Source organism: Sus scrofa, chromosome Y (genome assembly GCF_054392235.1).
Source record: "Sus scrofa isolate SSC_HxYL_T2T_F1_AM1 chromosome Y, Sscrofa_HxYL_maternal_Yorkshire_Landrace_v2.0, whole genome shotgun sequence".
NCBI classification, from domain to species: domain Eukaryota; kingdom Metazoa; phylum Chordata; class Mammalia; order Artiodactyla; family Suidae; genus Sus; species Sus scrofa.
Genome location: NC_139402.1, coordinates 6,215,327 through 6,237,142, shown reverse-complemented (window position 1 = coordinate 6,237,142; position 21,816 = coordinate 6,215,327). Strand labels below are relative to the sequence as shown.

Here is a 21,816-nt window from a genome sequence, read left to right as displayed (position 1 = left end):
TGTTGCATATTTGCAGTATACACATGTATGTAATGTATGCATATGTATTTTATACAATGTGTATGAGTGATTATATCCATTTATATTGCATATAAGCATACATTTATGTATATAAATAAAATATACATATTTCTGGTTTTTTAATATATACATTGTATACACATACATGTAACACACCCATATGTATTTTATACAATGTGTATAAGTATATATACATGTGTTGCTTATAAATATATATTTATGTGTATAAATAAAATGTAGATTTGTATATAAGTATATACATTGTATACATAATATAGGTGATATACCCATATATATTTTATACATTTTGCATGAGTGTCTATTTCCATATGTATTGCATGCACACATATACATTTGTGTATAAATAAAATATAAATTTTATTTAGTGTAATATATATGCATACAGTACACTTAAATTTATAAATATGTACAATATATCTAGACATATGTTCTATACATGGTATGGATGAATGTTTGTGTCTCACCAAATTCATATGTTGAGGCCCTAACCCTCCCCCCCCCACCATAGGGGTGATTAGATTTAGATGAGCTCCTGAGGGTGGGGTCCTCATGATGGGATTAGCGCCTTGACTGGAATAAGTACATGTGGGCATGAATTATAATTTCCCCTCCTTCCACTCAAGCCATACAGGGGCAGGGAGCCCTCTCTGAAACCAGAGTTTCCCTTTCCACAAAGCTGAAACCACATTTTTTTCTCCCTTTATTTTTTCTTTTTGGGGCCCCCATCTGCAGCATTTGGAAGTTCCCAGGCCAGGGGTCAAATTGGAGCTATAGCTGCAGGTCTACACCACAGCAACACCAGATCTGAGCCACTTCATGACCTGTGCTGCAGCTTGTGGCAGTGCCAGTTCCTTAACCCAGTGATCTAGGCCAGGGATTGAAACTGTATCCTCCCAGAGACAATATTGGGTCCCCAACAGCCTGAACCACAATGGCAACTCCTTAAACCACATTTTAATTTCTTTCTTTTTTTTTCTTTTTTTTTTCTTTTTTTCCTTTTGGCTCTACCTGCAATATATGGAAGTTCCTGAACCCGCACCACAGCAGTGACCTGAGCCATTCCAGATGACAGTGCTGGATCCTTAACTAGCTGCACTACTAGGGAACTCGCATTTTAATTTCTTTCTTACTTTCTGTCTCCCCGCATACTATTAGGAAAGGGACTGTTTCTATTTTATGCATCTCTTCATCCACAAAACTCAGCTCAAGACCTAGCACAGGAGTTCCCATTGTGGCTCAGTGGTAATGAACCAGATGAGTATCCATGAGGTTGCAGGTTCGACCCCTGGCCTCGATCAGTGGATTAAGGATTCTACGTTGCTGTGAGGTGTGGTGCAGGTCACAGATGCATCTCAGATCCTGTGTTTCTCTGGCTGTGGTGCAGGCTGGCAGCTGCAGCTCCGATTCAACCCTTAGCCTGGGATCTTCCTTATGCCGTGGGTGAGGCCCTAAAAACTAACTAAAAAGACCTAGCACACATGAAAAACTGAGAATGGATCCAGATGGAAGTCTAGGGGTTCGATTTTGGCACCTGTGCTTGTTTATGGTTCAATTGTGATATAATAGACTTATCACCTTACACTTGCTGTAGGTACACAGCATCTTGCCCTCTAAGGGGTGCACTGGACTCTGCATCTCTGGAAGCATTAGGGAACCTCCCTCTCCCCTCTGACCGGGGGGACTCATTATTGGAGCTCACAGATTGCATGTGTGCTGCTTTTGCTCCCCCAGATCCACAAAACCATCTGTGCTGATAAGCCTGAGATCCTGAAGCAAGGCAAAGAGTGGGCGATGCTGCCTTAGATAAGTGCAGCGAGCAGAGTGGACGGGGGCCCAGGGCTTGATGGAGACAAAGGGCTAAATGTTGGAAATTTACACTGGGTGCTTCATCTCAGGTGTTGTCATCTCTCTGAGTGTCACTTAGTATTTAGATGTACCCATGCATCTAGATCTGTGTCTATTCTCAAGTTGCTACAATATTCCCAAGAGAATAGCAACATTGATTTTAAGCAGGGGCGAGTTAATATTGGCTGGGTCAGGAAAAATATATATAGAAAGAAAGCAGATATTTCCGCAGGAATCAGGGAAACAGGGACGGATGCTAAGGAAGCTTTGCTAAGAACTCCTGAGGGTGGACATGCCAACACTTTCCCAGAGGAGACCACAGGGCACTGTGAGCCACAGTGAGGTTATACCCTATTTCTATTAACAATGGCATCCTTTTTTTTTTTTCTTTCTTTTTTCTTCTTTTTTAGGGCCATACCTGTGGCATATGGAGGTTCCCAGGCTAGGGATCCAATTGGAGCTACTGCTGCTGGTATACACCACATTAACAGCAATGCAGGATCCAAGCCGCATCTGTGAACTACACCACAGCTCACAGCAACACCGGATGCTTCACCCACTCAGCGAGGCCATGGATGGAACCTGCATCCTCATGGATATTAGCTGGATTTGTTTTCGCTGTGCCACAACGGGAACTCCCTTTTTCTTTCTTTTCTTTTCTTTTTTCTTTTTTAAACAATGGCATCTTATAAGAGCTAATGATTAAGCAAATTTGAACACCTTTGTTTAAAACCCATATTTCTGGCAATCCTGTCAGACAAGGTAAGGAGGGAATAAAGAGTGAAAAAGTCCAATGTAGGTTTTTGTTTGTTTGTTTCTTGAAAGGAATTCATTCATCAAATAATCATTTTCTGTTTATATTCTCGCTGTCCCCCCCCCTTTCCTTCCTGTCATTTTTAATTTTTTTTTTTTTTTTTGGCGTTTTGCTATTTCTTTGGGCCGCTCCTGTGGCATATGGAGGTACCCAGGCTAGGGGTCGAATCGGAGCTGTAGCCACTGGCTTACGCCAGAGCCACAGCGATGCGGGATCCGAGCCGCATCTGCAACCTACACCACAGCTCACGGCAACGCCGGATCCCCAACCCACTGAGCAAGGGCAGGGACCGAACCCGCAACCTCATGGTTCCTATTTGGATTCGTTAACCACTGTGCCACGATGGGAACTCCTCCTTCCTGTCATTTTTGACAACGTTCTTGTTTTGTCTCTGCCTCATGAATATTTCCAAGTATCTATCGTTAAATGTTCTAATGATGGGAGTTCCTGGCATGGCAAAGAGGAAATGAATCTGACTAGAATCCACGAGGACACAGGTTCGATCCCTGGCCTCACTCAGTGGGTTAAGGATCCAGCGTTACTGTGAGCTGTGGTGTAGGTCACAGACATGGCTTGGATTGGAGGTGGCTGTGGTGTAGGCCAGCAGCTGCAGCTCCGATTCAACCCCTAGCCTGGAAACTTCCTTTTGTTGCAGGTGTGGCCCTCAAAAATGCACACACACACAAATTTTTTTTTTCATGGTGGATTTAGATGAGGAGATATTTAGTGTGCTCTCAAAAATATTTTTCTTTTTATTTCCTCTATAACTCAAGATGGTGAAATGCTCTAAGAGAATACATACTTTCAAAATGGATTTATATTACAATTCAGTTCATCTCGCATTTGTTACCATGAAAAACAAACAAACAAACATAGAAGGCATTGGTATCCATCAGTTTTCTCCTGAAACCCCTCTTTATTGGAAACACTGTAGCAAATGGAACATGAATGATGCTTTCCTTTAGTTTTCCTGATCTGAGCAGTGCAGGATGGCGGACTTCCCACGTGCAATCCTAAACCTCTTTGCTGTTTCAGGGGAACTTACGGCAGGAAAGCCCCCCACCCCCCTGAGCCTCCGGAAAGCTGGCGGCCTAACATTCAGCACCCTGGCCCCATCTTGGAAGGAAGGTCAGAAGGGGTGATTACTTCCCGCTAAGAAAGTGAGGTTGTTTGATTCCAAAGGGCGGGAGAAGTTATTTGTATCCGAGAGCTGTGAGATGGGGGCCATTAGTATCAGAAAGGCAGCCTGATGTTTATCAACAGTGTACATTCTTCATTTCAGCTGCACGCCCCAGCCCTTATCTCTGATCACCAACAGTGAGAAAGTCCCTGGGAACAGCCAGCGAGGAAACAATTTATATTCTTCCAAAAACGCACAAGGCTTTGATTCTATCTGGACCCTGGGACGAAGGTTAAAAATGAAGTCCGAGTCATATGAATGAATCTCCCCTAGCTGTTCTGTATTTATCCCTTTTCGATTATTTTTATTTAAAAAAGCGTATACGGATAGTGTTCTCCGTCTGATGAGTGCGTTTTTCTGTTCATCCTCTAACTGCATACCTAACACCTTCAAATTCCACAAACACAGGTTTAGATGGTCTTTGTCCTAAAATGTCATAAATAAACACAAAGAGCCTATCTTTGCTGGGGACCAGGGGAGGGGGGGATTGCTCGTCCTGCCTGATGGGTTCACGTGCCGTTTGCTGCCCTTGAAATGCATGGACCTTTCATAAGGAATCATAGGACCTTTTATTGAAGATGGAGAAGCCAGCAGTATCTTGAAAGCACATTTCTGTACAAGAAAGGCCTCCTTTGAACTCTGTCATAGATATTTACATCCTGAAGTATGAAAACAATCTAGTGACAAGCAGGCAATTGGTACATAGATAGACGATCTCATGGGGTGTGAAGTGAAGAAGGCAGAAAAGGAGTCGTAGAGTCTCTTTTCCAGAGACCATGCTGCCTCCTAAGACAAAGAATTGGATGGTATTGATGGGAAATCTGATTTATCTGTGCAAGAAAAAGAGCCTGTATGCCTACATATTTTTGTTCATTTTTTAGTTCATGTCAACAACAAGAAGAATTTGTGTGTGTGTGTATGCCATCCTAATAGTCTGGGACTTAAGCCTGCTGTATCTATCTGCTTTTTAAAAAGCATATTTAAATATAAAAGCACACATACATATTTGTTTATCCAGAAAAAATGATGATTAGGAAATTCACATTGGAAGTATTCTTTGGTTTCTTTTCCTGCAAAAACAACAACAATAACAACCCTGCTATTTCTTGAAGACGTATCTTAAGTACCTATTTTGAAAGAGGTATTTTCTGCTTTTATAAAAAAAAGAAAAAGACCATCACAAAGATATTTGATTTTTAATCCTTTGCTACTAAACAGGAACTGGGACTGGTGGATCAACAGTTATTACAGAAGTTGAAAGAAGGAAGGAAAGAAGAAAACATGAGTAGCAGATGAAGAGAAACCCATCATTTTATGTCTTTTTGCTTCTCGCTGCACCCTCACTCCAGGGAGACTCAGTGCATGAGGTAAGTCTTATTCACACTTGGCATGACCGAGGCGGCAGGCAATATGTGGGAAAGACCTGGACTTTTGCAGAAGCTCTGCCCTTTACTCGTTATGTGATTGGAACGACGCCTGGGTCGCTTTTTGTCTCAGTGGTGCAGCAGTAAACAGAGGGAAATAATCTCTCTCCTAGTGGATGTGCAGATTCAAGGGGATGTGGTCATGGTGCTGAGAAGAGTGTGTGCCTTTTCATTATTGCCAACTAATCACTTCGTGCACTTATATTTTAAAAGGGGCAATTCATTGAATTTGAATAATATCCATTCCCTGTGCCGTTTTTCTTTTTGATGGCAGTGTAGCTGATTTAGATTATACTTCAATCAAAAAGAAAGGAAAAAAAAGGAACAGGCAACGGATTAAGAAAATTGTGTTGTTTTAGCTGTACGTAAAGTGATTCAGGTTATTACAACATATTGAACGCGGGCTGTAGATTAAGTCCTTATTGTACATTTGTTTTATACGTGGTAGTGCGTATCTGTTAATCCCAAACTCCTAATGATTCCCTCTCCCACATCCCTTTTCCCTTTGGTACCCAAGAGTTTGCTTTCTCCACCTGTGAGTCTATTTCTGTTTTCTTAAAGAAGTTCATTGGTGTTATTTCTTTAACTCCACATGTAAGTGATAGCATATAATGTGTATCTATCTGACTTACTTCCCTCAGCATGATAATCTCTACATCTGCCCATATTGCTGCAAATGCCATTATTGAGCTCTTTTTTATGGCTGAGTAATATTCCACTGTGTATCTCTGCCTTATCTTCTTTATCCATTTATCTCTCAATGGACATTTAGGTTGTTTCCATGTCTTGGCTATTTTAAATTGTGCTGCTATGAACATTTGGGGGGGCATGTATCTTTTTGGATTATAGTTTTGTCTAGATAGATGCCCAGGAGTGGGATTGTTGGATCATATAGCAACTCTCTTTTTAGTTTTTTCAGGAACCTCCATACTGTTTTCCATAAGGGCTACAGCTACACCTGTTTAAATTCCCACCAACAGTGTTGTTGGGTTCCCTTTTCTCCATGCCCTCTCTAGCATTTGTTATTTGTAGACTTTTTGATGCTGGCCATTCTTATTGGGCTGATGTGATATTTCATTGAGTTTTGATTTGCATTTCTCTGATGATTAGTGCTGATGAACATCTTTTCATGCGCCTGTTGGCCATCTGTACATCTTCTTTGAAGAAATGGCTATTTATGTCTTCTGCCCATTTATTGTTATTATTGTTGTTATTATTGGGTTGTTTGTTTTTTTTTGTTATTGAGTTATATGAGCTGTTTGCATATTTTGGCAGTGAATCTCTTGGTGGTTGCATTGTTTGTAAATATTTTCTTCCAAACCATAGATTTTTCTTTCAGTTTGTCAATGGTTTCTTTTGCTATACAAAAACGTGTAACGTTAATTAGGTCCCATTTGTTTATTTTTGCTCTTATTTCTTTCATGCACATGTTCTCTTTGGACAAGGCAATGCTTATTTCTAAGTAAAACTACCTTTGTTTTAAACTCATATTTCTGGCAATCCCATCAGACAAAGTAAGGAGAGAGTAAAGTGTTGAAAAGTCCAATAGAGGTTTTTTTTTGTTGTTTCTTGAAATGAACTCATTTCATGAAATAATTATTTTCTATTTGTAGTCTTGATGTCCCACCTTTTCTCCCAGTAGTTTTTGAGAAAGTTCCAGTTTTGTCTCCGCAACATGAATATTTCAAAGTATATATAATTAATGTTTTAATTATGTACTTAGATGTGGAACTATTTGGATTTCTCTCAAAAATATTGTTCATTTTGCTTTGTTGCCTCTGCTGACTCCAAATGGTGACATCCTCTAAGATTAAGATTGTACGTATTTTCAAAGTGAACTTATATTAGTTACAATTCAATTCGTCTAATATTTGAGCAATTCCTGTGTGCAAAGTTCTGTGTTGGAGGACAAGGAGAGGAAACCCTTGTGTGGTTTCTGCACCTGATGGGTTGATATGCAGGAGTGATGGCCTATATATATGATGAGTTAAAGCCAATTATGAAAATAGACATCTTCTAGTAGATAGATTAAAGGAAAAAGCAAGCGATGAATTAAACCTTGGAGGCTGTGAGTAAAACTTCTTAGAGATGTGGGCATTTTATCAGAAGTATAGAGGCACATGAAGATTTTATTAGAAAATGTGGGAGTTCCTGTTATGACTCATCGAGTCATGAATCTGACCATGAGGATGCGGGTTTGATCCCTGGCTTTATTCATTGGGTTAAGGATCCAGTATTGCTGTGAGCTGCAATGTAGTTTGCAGACATGGCTCAGATCTGGCATGTTGTGGCTGTGGCAGGGGCTGTGGCTGGCAGCTGTAGCTCTGATTCCGCCCTTAGCCTGGGAACTTCCATATGACACAAGTATAGCCCTAAACAGAAAAAAAAAAAAAAAAAAAAAAAAAAGGTAGAGAGATTCAGGTCTATGATGATAGGATTAGTCAGGACACCAAACACTAAAATTAAAAAGTTACACACACAACTTCACAGCTTTCCATGATGCTTTATGCTTGAGTACAAACTCTGAATGGAGTGAAGTTGTTGAAAGGTTTTTATTCGTATCATCAAATACCCTTATTCTATAATACAAGGTGATAATCACTACTCTAATTACAATGATTAATTGCTAAAAATATTTGAGACTCGTCCAGAAGGAAAAAATAGATGCAGAAGAAGGCAGAATTAAACACAGATGATAAATCTGAAAGTTAGCCAAACGCATATCTTGGAAAGAAGAACTCCAGATCTTTTTTTAAAAATACATATTTGATAATCAGAATTAAAATGTAGAAATGTATAAGAAAGAATCAGGGAAATTGGAATAGCGTGATTAAAAGAAAGAAGAACTTGGGAGCGTTACCATGAAGGGATCCACAGAAAATGGAGAACAGAAATAAAAATCGTCAAACTATCAAACAGAAGGTTAGAAGAAGCAAAATAGATTCATACGGACGGTATGAAATATATCTGTTTGGGTTCTAAGAAAGAATAGCAGAGCTACCATTGTGTCTCAGGGGTTAAGAACCCAACCTAGTGTCCATGAGAATGTCAGTCCGATCCCTGGCCTTGCTAAGTGGGTTAAGGATCTGGAGTTGCTGTGAGCTGTGGTGTAGGTCACAGATGGGGCTCAGATCTGGCATCGCTGTGGGTGTGGCATAGGCCTCAGCTGTAGCTCCCATTCAACCCCTAGCCTGGGAACTTCCATATGCCACAGGTATGACCATAAAAAGAAAGAAAAGAAAAGAAAAGAAAAGAAAAGAAAAGAAAAGAAAAGAAAAGAATAGAATAGTACTCTATGAGTAGCTAGTGGAAACAGAAGTGGTCTATGCAAAACTGCACCCCAAAACCGTCACACAAAGTAGTCAACAAGCCTTTCTAACCCGCCCTGGGCTGTTTGAAAGATTAGCCTGAACTACTGAAAGTGTTGTCCCAAAAGTTTCCCACCTCGTTATCTGAACAATATAAAACATTGAACAAATTCACAAGGGAAAGCATTAAGACACAAGAAGCTCTAGCTGTCTTTAGCCAAAGATACACCAGGACTTGGTTGGGTTTCTTCCTCTCAACCCAACTTATCTTATAGATATCCAGGTTCCAAGATACCTGAACAGTTCTCACGTGGGATGACAAGGCATGTCTAAGGAGAGACCAATAGTCTTAGAGGAACGGCCACCTTCAGTCACAAGTAATAAAACCAGCTGAGAGAAGCCCATTGGAGCCACCTGCCCCTTCCACTGATGAGAAAAGAAACCTTCCTGGTCCCACCTACGTCGCCAAAATGTCACCCACCTTGACAAATATAATCACCTCTTTTATGCCTACCTATTTCTTCTGACCCTTCATGACTTCTTGTTTTAAAATCATAATTTGCGCAGGTCACCTTACTTTAGTATTTACAGATCATTTATTATTGAAGGCCAGGTCATACATTTTTGATGAGTGATTTCCATTCCTTTTTCTTTTTCACACTCTCAATCTGAGCTGTGGGTGTTTCCCGCCCCCCATCACATTAGTCATTTTCTGATATTTCCCCTGAGGCTACAACTTTATTTTCCAATTTTTTTTTGGCTTGGATTTCATTTTCTGCTGGTTTAGCTTCCCTTAAACCAGAGAGTAAAATTTAATTTTTAAAACCTGACCCGTTTCTATGATTTCTGTCATCCCACTTGCTTAGTTGCAGGCTATGTTAGAATAATGCACTTTAGGGCTGCATTCCACAGGAAGGGAGCTGCTGCCTGGATAATTAGAAATAACAAAGTTTAAAACATGCTGTTCATATGGAGCAAGAATTGCAACTTAAACAGTTCCTGGACACAGTAAAAAAAAAATAAAATGTATCCAGTGGATATTTACCCATGCATTGCAATGACTTTATTTATTATACTGTACATGGATTTATTTTAGTCTTTGCCATTTATTTTCTTCACTTCTGGTGATCAGGATCATTAGCCAAGACATCATGGATGCTTATCTACGAGGTCATGGAGCCTCATCCAGGAAGTCCTGGAGCCAAAGCCAGGAGGTCATGGACCCTCATTCAGAAGGTCATGGGCCCTTATCCGGGAGGTCACTGATGCTCATCAGGACCAGCTCTTAAAGATCCTGAAGCTTCAACCCTGGCCTTCACCATCATGTTGCACCATCTCGTATGACCCTCCAAACCTGCTAAAATGATCCTTCTTCTTTTCTTAGAGTCTTCCTTTCGCCAACCAAGTCTGTAATTGGATCCACGTCATATTCTCCATGATGGAAACCCTTGAGCTGACCAACTCTCTGGTCAGCCACTTTCTTTGTGCGATATTCTGCTCTAAGTCTCAGCAAAGGCATTTCATCCCCCCACCCCAGTGAAATCTCTCTTCCTCTCCCTCATTCGGCCACTCCCTTAGGATGCTGGCTGATCATCACTTCCTTCACTGTTTGCCTTCCTTACCAGATGGGTAGCCCCCACCCTCCCAGGAGTAGTGGAAGATCCCATTTGCCATACTGTCTTCTCTGCCCTTCGCAAACCTATTGCAAAGCAGCATGGGGTGGATGCTGCCAAAGAGTTATTGAATAAAGTAATGAGATATTTTATTCTCCACATTTTGGATTTATTTAGACATATGACATCCTGATTCTCATGCAATTTTTTTTTCTTTTGCTCTTCTGATAGAGGGGGCTATTTTAGATGGACGTTCTTGGATTGCAAGCCCTGGATGTAGTTCCCATTCTTTTATTTGGTATTTGCATCTGTTTGCTTTTTTCTTAATCATGTTGAATAAGATGAAAGCTGTCAACAGCCTGAGGGAGGGCAGTGCTTGAGCTTCATGGCCTCACATCTGCTCCAACCTTGGGGGCAGCCACAGACAAGAATCTCAAGTCTTCGCTGTTCCACGGATATTCTTGGGCCGGTTCATCCTCTTTCTCTTCCTGTCTCCCTATTTTTCTGAGATGAATTTAGTACCTTTTTAAAAGCAACTCCTAGGTTCAGAAGATGCATGGTGTTTTCTCTGTCTGCACTTAGAACATTCTGTTTAGAGTGAAATTCTCTCTCAAGATACCCTGCACCTCTGATCGCTTTCTGCACACCCTTATGCAGGAAGTCTCCTGAAATCTACACCCTCTCCCTAGATGTAGGGAAGCCGAGGCTGAGATGGATGGGAGACTCTCTGGGTAAAGAACCATCCTGAGTTCTGCTCTGAAGGGTTAGAGAAATTTTGCTGTTTGTTTTTGGTTTCCCTTTCTCTCTCTCTCTCTCTCTCTCTCTCTCTCCCTCTCCCTCTCTCTCTCTCTCTCTCTCTCAAGGTAAGACTTGGGGTTTCATAAAAGGTAAGAAGCCTGGCTTCCCTCTTCTTAGGTGGTGTCCACGGCCGAGATTTGAGGACACACATAGCAGTAAGTCCCTGTGACCTGTTTTTGGAAAGTTTTCCTGGAACCCAGATACCCCCTTTCTTTTTCATATGGTCAACATCTGCTTCTGTCCTATGAAGTCAGAGTTGATCATCCAGCTCCTAGAACCAAAAGCACTGATTATCAGAGCTCCCTTGGGGCTCAGTGGGTTAAGGCTCTGGCATTGTCATTGCAGTGGCTCCGGTCATTTCTGTGGTACTGGTTCTGTCCCTGGCTGAGCAATGTGCAGGTGCCTTGGGCACAGCCAAAAAACTAACAAACAGACCAAAAAAAAAAAACAAAAAACCAACCAAACAAAAAAACCCGCTGATTATCCGTCCCCTTGTAGAAAAATATGACTTTTCCAAAGTCGTGAAATGAATCTGGGGTTTGCTATGAGCCAAACGTGTATAGATTTTCTCATTGTGTTTTGTTTCTCCCACAAAGTAGCTGACGGTGCTGTTGCCTTCTGAATTCCTCCCAGATGTGTTGGCACAGACTTTCTGTCACATCTGTAACTATTCCTGACACCTCTCTCTTTTTCTCTCCGGCTCGCTTCCCAGTATCAAGCTGGAAGAAACAAAATCTTCATGGTGCCTAGCCGAAGAGCTATAACCGAAGTAAGGGGTATGAGTGATAGAAACCTTTTTTGTTTAATTAAAACTGATCATTTCCTGGTAAGACGGTTTGTACTGTCTGTTAGATATTTCCAGGTACACTCTAGGAAAATGAGGAGAGAGGGTATTTTGCAAAAGGTGGTAGAACTGGTGACAAAGAAGCGTTTAGGTAAAAAAAAAAAAAAATGTACAGGTTGTGGGAATACATGCAGATTAAAGGTGTATGGATTGATACAGGATATCTTACCATTAGGTCAAAACCTGACCTCAATTTTTTAGTGGAAGTACAAGTTAATATTGTAAAGAATTCACGAAAAAAAATACATTGGTGACATGATCACCATACGACAAAAATGCTATGTCTACCAGATGAAGACAAAATAGACCTTTTATTTTATGTGGTAAGTTAAAGGAGGGAACACTTTTAAAATGGATAAAATGAGCAAAAAAATCAGCATTATCCTACCACCACAGAGAGAACTAATGCTAACCATGCAATTTCACATTGGATGCCTTCTCTTTTTCTCTTTTGCTAAATGACTAAGTGTGACATGATTCCTCTGTGTGGAGATAAAAGAAAGGGAGCATTGAAGACTTCATGACCAACAGTGAAAAGATATTTAAAACCAAAGTCAAATATAGTTTAAAAATTAGCGGAATGGATGCTATTTGTGTGTGTGCATACTTCTGTGTACAAATCTGAATACCGGAACAAAAATTCAGTATAATGAGATTTTTCTTAAGATACTCAAGAATCATTTAAGGAGGAAATTAAACAGAACACATCTTTCCTTTGTAAAAACATTTTGAGGACAAATTACAAACAAACAATTTTGTCCCAGAAGTGCCCTTGGGGGGAAATCCTATTTGCTTACTGAAACATTACAAAATATTGAACATAATTCAATTTAATCATTCCCTCAAAAGAACAGTAAAAAGAAACACACACACACACACACACCAAGAAACTATACTTTGGAAATAATCATTGTTTGGAAACAATGATTTTTAAATTTTCATTTTAATGTTTAACAACTGCTGTGAGCTTACTGTAAAATCATGTATTTAGATTTTTATTTTATAACTGAATGATGCCACTTTCTTCTATAATGATATTTTTCCCTTTGGGAGAACTGTATCCGTAATAAAACCTTAATGATAAGAAAGATTTCCATTATTTGAGCATAACAGGGACTCACATTGCATCTTCAAAGTCAAAGCACTGATAAAGGGATAAAAGGTGTGATTCAGTTGGGCTCCATGTTATCTCTTTTACTTGCCTTTAAAGACCTCAAAGCTATCCTCTGAGACTCGGTGCCAGAAATTTACTCTCTTTCCAGGAAATCTTTATTTTGTCCCTGAGAAAACTGACACAGGATGGCAGCTATCACCATGAGGGTGTCCTCTGTAAACACAGTAAATAAGATATGTGTGTACCTTTTAAATAAGACATGATTCAAAGCATTCGATATACGTTACACCTCTTATTTGTCACATACTAAGAACAGTCCAATTATCCTGCCCTTTTAGTATCTGAGGAAATTGAGGCACAGAAAAAGGAAGTTGTCCAAAGTTACATGTTTAGTCAACTGGAGAGATGAGATGGGAACTCAGTTGATGATATTCCATTTTCCTTTGCTCCTAAATCACTACGTAGTTATTTATTTAACATAAGACCGTGCATTTGACTCTAATTCAAAAAGACACAGGCACCCCCAATGTTCACTGCAGCCCTAGTCACAGTAGTCAAGACATGGAAGCAACCTAAATGTCCATTGACAGATGAACGGATAAAGACAATGTGGTACATATATACAAAGGAATACTACTCAGCCATAAAAAAGAATGAAGTAACGCCATTTTCAATAACATGGATGGACCTAGAGATGATCATACTAAGTGAAGTAAGTCAGGCAGAGAAAGACAAATACCATATGATATCACTTATATATGGAATCTAAAATATGATAGAAATGAACGTATTTACAAAACAGAATCAGACTTACAGACTTTGAAGACAAACTCATAGATATGAAAGAGGAAACACAGAGAGGGATCAATTAGGAGTTTTGGGATTAGCAGATACAAACTACTAATACATAAACTAGACAATAAGCACAGGGAACTATACTCAGTATCTTGTTATGACCTATAATGGAAGAGAATCTGAAAAAGAATACATATATATTTTCAAACAAAATCTTAGTTCAAAATTTAAATAGCCTTTTAACCCATGACAGTTAGGCTTACTTTGTGTAGAATTTATTTTCTCCTAGAAAAAAGAGAATGATATTGTTCACCATATTCAGATGTGAACCATTTGTAATCATATTGTTGCCAGAGCAGAAGGCGCTTGACTTTGAGGTGGGAGTATAGTGTCTTCAGAAGGTATGCCACACCATTGTGGGATGTTTGCTGCTCGTGATGTTTTCATTTCACACGTAAGAGAATCGATTTGTGAGGTAGACAGGGCAGTGTGCATCTGGCTTCTTGGACTGCAAATTAGTTACTGTGATAAAAAATAAATGACACCACATACATTTAGATGGAAGGATCAAAAGCGTGCAAAACAAAATTGTCAAGAAACAGGAGACAGCATCTGTGTTCTTAAATCCTCCTTCAGCGATGTCTGTGGATTAGCAGAATGATGAAAGTTCCATGGAACTGGTTATGTAATAAACATTCAGGGAAGTGACTTGGCCATGAAATGCTTTCACGGTCTGTACTCGGAGAAGGGTTGCTGTTGCACCGTGGAAAAGAAGAAAAAAAAAAATCACTTAAGCAAAAGGTTATAGGAAGGAAGGTGTAATAGATTTCTGTGCCTTCCTTCTATAAATACCATAAAAAAGAGGTTTATGGGGAGGACTGTGGGAAGAATAACAGATTTATGGAAGGGTCCGTGAAACACCCAGGAACCTGTACCTAGTATCAGAAAACGAACCCAATTGCACACGCCTTCCTCCTCCTAGGATTCCAGGATCCATACATGGATCCACTGTTCCTGACTTCTTCCATCATAGCTTTCCCTCTGCCCTATGCGGGTGTGCATTTGCTTCCGGCTTTTTTAAAAACGATTTTTATTTGTGGCGGTTCCCATCGTGGCTCAGTGGTTAACGAACCCGGCTAGCATCCATGAGGACGCGGGTTCGAACACTGACCTCGCTCCGTGGGTTAAGGATCTGCTGTTGCCATGAGCTGTGGTGTAGGTCAAAGACGCGGCTTGGAGCCTGTGTTGGTGTGGCTGTGGGGTAGGCCAGCAGCTGCAGCTCCAATTGGAGCCCTGGCCTGGGAACCTCCATGTGCAGTGGGTGTGGCCCTAGAAGCCAAATAATAATAATAATTTTTATTTTTCCATTATAGCTGATTTACACTGTTCTGTCAGCTTCTATTGTACAGTAAAGAGTGTATATATACCCATATTTATATTCTTTTTCTCATATTATTCTCCATCATGTTCCATCACAAGGGACTAGATATAGTTCCCAGTGCTATAGAGCAGGATCTCATTGCTTATCCTCTCCAAATGCAATAGTTTGCATCTATTAACCTCAAATTCCCAGTCCATCCCAATCCCTCTCCCTCCCTCTTGGCAACCACAAGTCTATTCTCCAGGTCCATGAGTTTGTTTTCTGTGGAAAGCTTCATTCGTGCTATATATTAGATTCCAGATTTAAGTGATATCATATGGTATTTGTCTTTCTCTTTCTGACTTACTTCACTTAGTAAAAGAGTCTCTAGTTCCATCCATGTTGCTGCAAATGGCATTATTTTGTTCTTTTTTATGGCTGAGTAGTATTCCATTGTATATATATATACCACATCTTATGTATCCATTCATCTATCCATGGACATTTAAGTTGCTTCCATGCCTTGGCTGTTGTGAATAGCACTGCAGTGAACATAGGGGTGCATATATCTTTTTCCATTAAAGTTTTGTCCAGATATATGTGCAAGAGTGAGATTGCTGGGTCTTCTTGCTTTTAAAAAGTAGCTTCATTGGGAGTTGCCACTGTGGTGCACTGGGTTAAGAATCCAACAGTAGTGGCTTGGGTCGCTCCAGGGATGGGGGTCTGATCCCCAGCTAGTGCAGTGGGTCAAAGGACCTGGCATTGCAGCCACTATGGTATAGGACACAGCAGCAGCATGGATTCCATCCCTGGCCTGGGACCTTCCATATGCTGTGGGTGTGGCCATAAATTAAAAAAAAAAAAGGTTTTTAAAATTAAAATAGCTCTGCATGGTAATTGGTACACAAAAGATTGCATGTATTTCATGTATACAATTTAGTGGGTTTGAACATATTCTTGGACCCCTGAAATTGTCACCACGATCAAGGTAAGAGGCACCTCCAACATTTTCATCCTGCCCATCTTCCAGCTTTGTTGTAATGAGGACACTTTACTTGAGATCATCAGCTCTCTTAACAAAATTTTCACCATACAGTACAGTGCTGTTGCCCACAGGGACTGCTAGGATCTCTGGGATTGAGGACATCTGTTTTCTAAGATGGTTAGCCCTACAAAATACACACCACCATCAAGTTTCCAAACTTGTCTAGCAGAGCTTTCGATGGAAGGATCAGAGGCATGCAAAGTAAAAGAGTCCATAAACAGGAAAATGCGGCTGTGTTCCTGTCTAGCATTATGCCAAAGTCCTGTAAATATTTTTCACCTTGAAGATCCACCTATTGGGTTGACTTGTGTCTCCCCAAGTTCATGCATGCCACGCCCCCCCTCCACCCCCTTCCAGGACCTGTGAAGATGACCTCATTGGGAAATAGGATCTTGGCGGGATGTCATCCAGTTCAGATGAGGTCATTTGGGATCTCCGTGGGCTCTGATCCAATGATTGAAGCCCTTCTAAGTCAATCATTATCAATAAGTCAATTATCCAAGGGAAATGGGATGGGGGCATGCAGAGGGAAGAGAGCCAGGCAAAGTGGAGTTTGGAGTGATGTAGCTGCAATGCCAAGAATTACCAGGAATCCTCCAAGCTGGAAAAGGCAGGGAAAGCCCCTCCCCTGGAGCTTCTGCAGGGAGCACTTTCCTGCTCACACGTTGATCTCAGACTTCTGGTCTCCAGAACAGTGAGGTAATATTTCATTTTTTTTGTTATTTTGTTTTGTTTTTCCTCCTTTTTTTGGCCACTCAGTGTGTGGTGCTTGCTTAAAACAGCCCTAGGAAACTAACACAGTTACTTTTTTTCCAAACTTTTTATTTTATTGAATTATAGTTGCTTGATAATGTGTTAGTTTCAGGTATCCCACAAAATAATTTGACATAATTACTTTCTCATGTTCTTTTCCCTTAGAAGTTGTTACAAGATCCTGCATAGAGTTCCTGGTGCTATGTTGCAGGTCCTTGTGGGATTTTATTTTATATACAGTATATTATATATATATTATATACCGTATATACAGTTTGTTTTATATACAGTAGTGTGTCTCTGTGAATCCCAAACTCCTGATTTATCCTCACCCACTTCTGCTTTGGTAACCACAGGTTTGTTCTCTATGTCTGTGGGTCTGTTTCTCTTTTGTAAATAAGTTCATTTGTATCATTTTTACGCATGGACTTTGAGAACAAACTTGTGGTTGCTGAGGGGGAGGGGGAGGGAGGGGATGGACTGGGAGTCTGGGGTTCACAGATGCAAACGATTGCCTTTGGAATGGATAAGCAATGAAATCCTGCTGTGTAGCACTGGGAACTATGTCTAGTCACTTGTGATGGAGGATGATGGAGGATAACGTGAGAAAAAGAATGTATGTATGTGACTGGGTCACCTTGCTGTGTAGTAGAAAATTGACAGAACACTGTAAACCAACTATAATAGAAAAAATAAAAATCATTTAAAATAAAAAAAATAAAGTAGCTAAATTGAAGTGTAGATAGTTTACAATGTTGCCTTTGTGTTTTAGTTTCAGATGTACAGCACGGTGATTCTGCTACTATAGATATTATATAATTAATATATATATTCTTTTCAGATTCTTATCCATTATAGGTTATTACAAGATATTGGATAGCATTCCCTGTGCTATACATTAGGTCCTTCTTATTCTTTTGTTTTTTTTTCTTGTCTTTTTAGGGCTACACCCGCAGCATATAGAGGTTTCCAGGCTAGGGGACGAATCGGAGCTGTAGCTGCCAGCCTACGCCAGAGCCACAGCAACGCCAGATCCGAGCTGCGTCGGCAACCTACACCACAGCTCACGGCAACATTGTATCCTTAACCTTCTAAGCGGGGCCAGGGATCAAACACACAACCTCATGGTTCCTAGTCAGATGCGTTTCTGCTGCACCAAGACGGGAACTCCATTGCTGTATTTTATATATAGGAGTGTGTATCGGTTAATCCCAAACCCTTAATTTATTCTCTGTCCCTTTCCCCTTTGGTAACCATAAGTTTGATTTCTCTGTCCATGAGTCTCTTTCTGTTTCATGGATAAATTCATGTGTGTCTGTTTCTGTTTTGTAAATACATTCATTTGTGTATGTTTTTCTTAGCGTCTCCGTGATTTCATACGCTGTTTATCTTTCTCTGTCCGGCTCTACTGAGTGTGATCATCTCTGGGTCTATCTATGCTGCTGCAAATTTGGCTCTGTCTCTACAACAGCAGGTAATTTTGCACCTGATAAAGAACTTCTTCACTGTATACAAACTGATAAGAGAATTTAAAGGGTTCTTTTTTGTTGTTATGTTTCCTTTAAAAATACATTAAGGCAAATCAGTGATGCAGTGCTTGTCATTTATCTCCCCTGTGGTGGTGGGAAGAGGATTAATAATCACATTTTATAAATCTCTCTCTGAAACATACAGTGTGCCATGAGCCAGAAGAGCTGCAAACCTCATTGCGAAAGTGTCACTGAATATCGAAAGGCGTCAGAATATAACACAGAAAGTGGCTTTGAAACCAGTTTCATTGGGAAAGCAGTGATTCTCGATTTGGGGGTATTTATGAATTACTCCTAAAATGCATTTTCAATATGTAGATCCTGGGAGTTTCCGTTGTGGGTCAGTGGTAATGAACCCGACTAATATCCATGAGGATGCGGGTTTGATCCCTGGCCTCGTTCCGTGGGTCAAGGATCCCGTGTTGCTGTGGCTGTGGTGTAGGCTGGCAGCTGCAGCTGCGATTCAGCCCCTTGTCGGGGACCCTCCATAGGCTACAGGTGCAGCCCTACCAAAGTAAATAAATACATAAATAAAAAGTACAAATGTAGATCCCAGTCCTGCCCAGTGGTCTGCAGGCCTGGACTAAGAGTCCTTTATGTGAAAGAGGTAGTTCCCAGTTCTGGCTCTTTCAATTGCATCTCATTGGAAAGGTCACCTAACTCTCTGGGCCTCAATGTCTTCATCTATGAAATGGGACAACACAATGACGACAGCTGGCATGGAGAAAAAGATCAAATGACCCTAAAAGAGTCTCTAATGGATATAAATGGACCCATGTCCATGCATCATAAATTATATATTGTTCTGTATAATATGAATGTGATTTTAATTATTAATAAGCTAGTGTCTGGTCCAAATATGCAGGCACGCATGATACATATGTAAATAAATACATGCGTATTATATACAAAATGACATTATGTAAATATATGTATCCATATATCAAGTTTTCACACATGTATACTTCTCAGTGTCAAGGTCACACTGAGTTTTGCATTAGCAGAACTTTTCCGTTTGTTTTTTTGGAATTCCCATTGTGGCGCAGTGGAAACGAATCTAACTAGTGTCCATAAGGATGTGGGTTCAAGCCCTGTCCTAACCTGGGACCTTCCACATGCAGTGGGTGTAGCCCTGAAGAGCCAAAAAAAAAAAGAACTTTTCCATTTTACTCTCAAAGCCACTATTGTGTAGTGAGAACAGCACATTTTTAAAATGATTTTTATTTTTTCCATTATAGTTGGTTTACAGTGTTCTGTCAATTTTCTGCTGTACAGCAAAGTAACCCAGTCACACACACACACACACACACACACACATACATTCTTTTTCTCACATTATCTTCTATCGTGCTGCATCGCAAGTGACTAGATATTTTAGTATCGGAACCATTTTTAGGAGTAGTTGACATGCCCAGGGTCCCAGAATGGACCTCACACACAGTCCATAACAAAAATCAGATTTTCTCTTCCCAATCCCCTCCTTAAAAAAAAATCACTAAAAAAGGGTACATTTTATATGCATGCTTTATTATACAGGCTTCATATTTTTAGACACATTATTTTTATGTAGCTCATCTTTTTAAGGAAAAGAAAAAGATTTGCTTACTGAACATTTGGTCAAATCATTTGGTCATGATTTACTGTTAAGCTACTTAACTTGAGTTCAGTGCTTCCTTTCCAGCAAAAGACATTTCTGAAGGGAGATATGAGATGACCCTGTAAATATAAGAATTTATCATCGGTCAGTTTTTTTAAAAAATGTGGTTTCGTGGAGCTAGGTAATTTCCGAGTAATGCTTTCCCCTACTGTCTATTATTTTGATGTGCAGAAAATCAACCTCTGTGCTTTCTCTTCCTTGTCCATTATTCTCAGAAACAATCCCCCTGCCATTAGCCACCATCTATTAGCTTTAAGGAAGTTTATAGATGTTTAATATCTTCTGAGCGCCTGCAGCCAGTGGAGTCAAGATCCATCACTCCCCAAGGCACACAGACCTTGTGGGAGAAATGATACCTCTGTGGCTGGATAACATGTTCAATAGCAAAGACCCAAACATGCTTTATCTTCATCAAGGCTGTAATTACAACCAAGCAGGTGGCCCAGAGAATGAATCCCCTTGGGTTGCATGGAGGCGAGAGGCAGAGGATTCCGTGGAAGGACTGGTTGTCAAGCTGTGATGCTGCTGCTTCAGCTAAAATGAAGGGATATCAATCTTCATGGTGCCTGCTGCAAATGCCTTGCCAAGGAGACAGACACAAATCAACTGGGGTCTCCCCATCATCACAGGATGCTTGTCAGTGTGTGGTGGGCTACAGAGTAGAGGGATTATCTGCTTGTACGAGGCTTTGAACCCAGAGTACCCTGGGACACTCCTTCCTTTCTCTTATGCTCTGCGTTTTGTGTTTGTTTTTTTCCCTCGCCCAGTACTTCAGTTTCACACTGTCCTAAGCACTGACTGTGGAGTCTTGAGTCCATATAGAGAGATGCAACTGCAAGGCTGGGTCAGGAGATGCAAACTAGGACACTGAGAATGGAGAAGCCATGAGGTCCTGTGGTCCAGCACAGGGAATTCTATCCAGTCTCTTGGGATAGAACATGATGGAAGATAATATAAGAAAAGGAATGTATATAAATGTATGACTGGGTCACCTTGTGATACAGCAGAAGTTGGCACAACATTGTAAATCAACTATACTTTAAAAAGAAAAAAGAAGCATTGTCTATGGACCAGGGAAGTAAGACAAATACCCTATGATATCACTTCTAGGTGGAATCTAAAATAGGACACACATGAACTTATCTACAGAACAGAAACAGACTCACAGACATAGAGAACAGACTTGGGGTTGCCGAGGGGGAGGGAGTGAGATGGATGGGGAGTTTAGGGTTGGTAGACACAAACTATGACATTTAGAATGGATAAGCAGTGAGGTCCTGCTGTACAGCACAGGGAACTCTATCCAGCCTGTTGGAATAGAACATGAGAAAAAGAATGTATATATATATGACTGGGTCTCTATGCCATACAGCAGAAATTGGCACGACTCTGTAAATCAACTGTAATAAAATGAAAATTAAAAATAGTAAAGCTACCATTAAATGTTATCATATTCTTCCATGTTCTGGCAACACCTCAGCAGGGAGACATGCTGTCTGAGTCATCCTTTTACTCCTGCCCCAGAGATGAAAACCCCAAAGGCAATCTGGGTTTGGTCTGTATGAACATCCCATGGCTGCTTTAAGAAATTGCCTTGAGCATGGCGGCTTGAAACAACACATGTTGTTGTCATTTTGGAGGTCAGAAGTCCAAAATGAGGTCTCACAGGGCTAAAATCTCTGTGTGGACAGAGCT

At 40.4% G+C, this 21,816-nt stretch overlaps 1 long non-coding RNA gene across 6 annotated transcripts in view; it reads left to right on the top strand.

Annotated features, from left to right (window-relative positions):
- Positions 1-21,816, top strand: part of LOC102164143 (uncharacterized) — a 358,716-nt gene that overhangs the window by 36,824 nt on the left and 300,076 nt on the right. For 5 of the 6 annotated variants that reach the window (XR_014836011.1, XR_014836014.1, XR_014836015.1 and 2 more), the window contains one exon: positions 5,100-5,248. This is a non-coding gene — a long non-coding RNA (uncharacterized LOC102164143). Of the gene's footprint in view, positions 1-5,099; positions 5,249-18,296; positions 18,410-21,816 lie in introns of all 6 variants that reach the window. The other variant, XR_014836010.1, reaches the window with a different exon arrangement.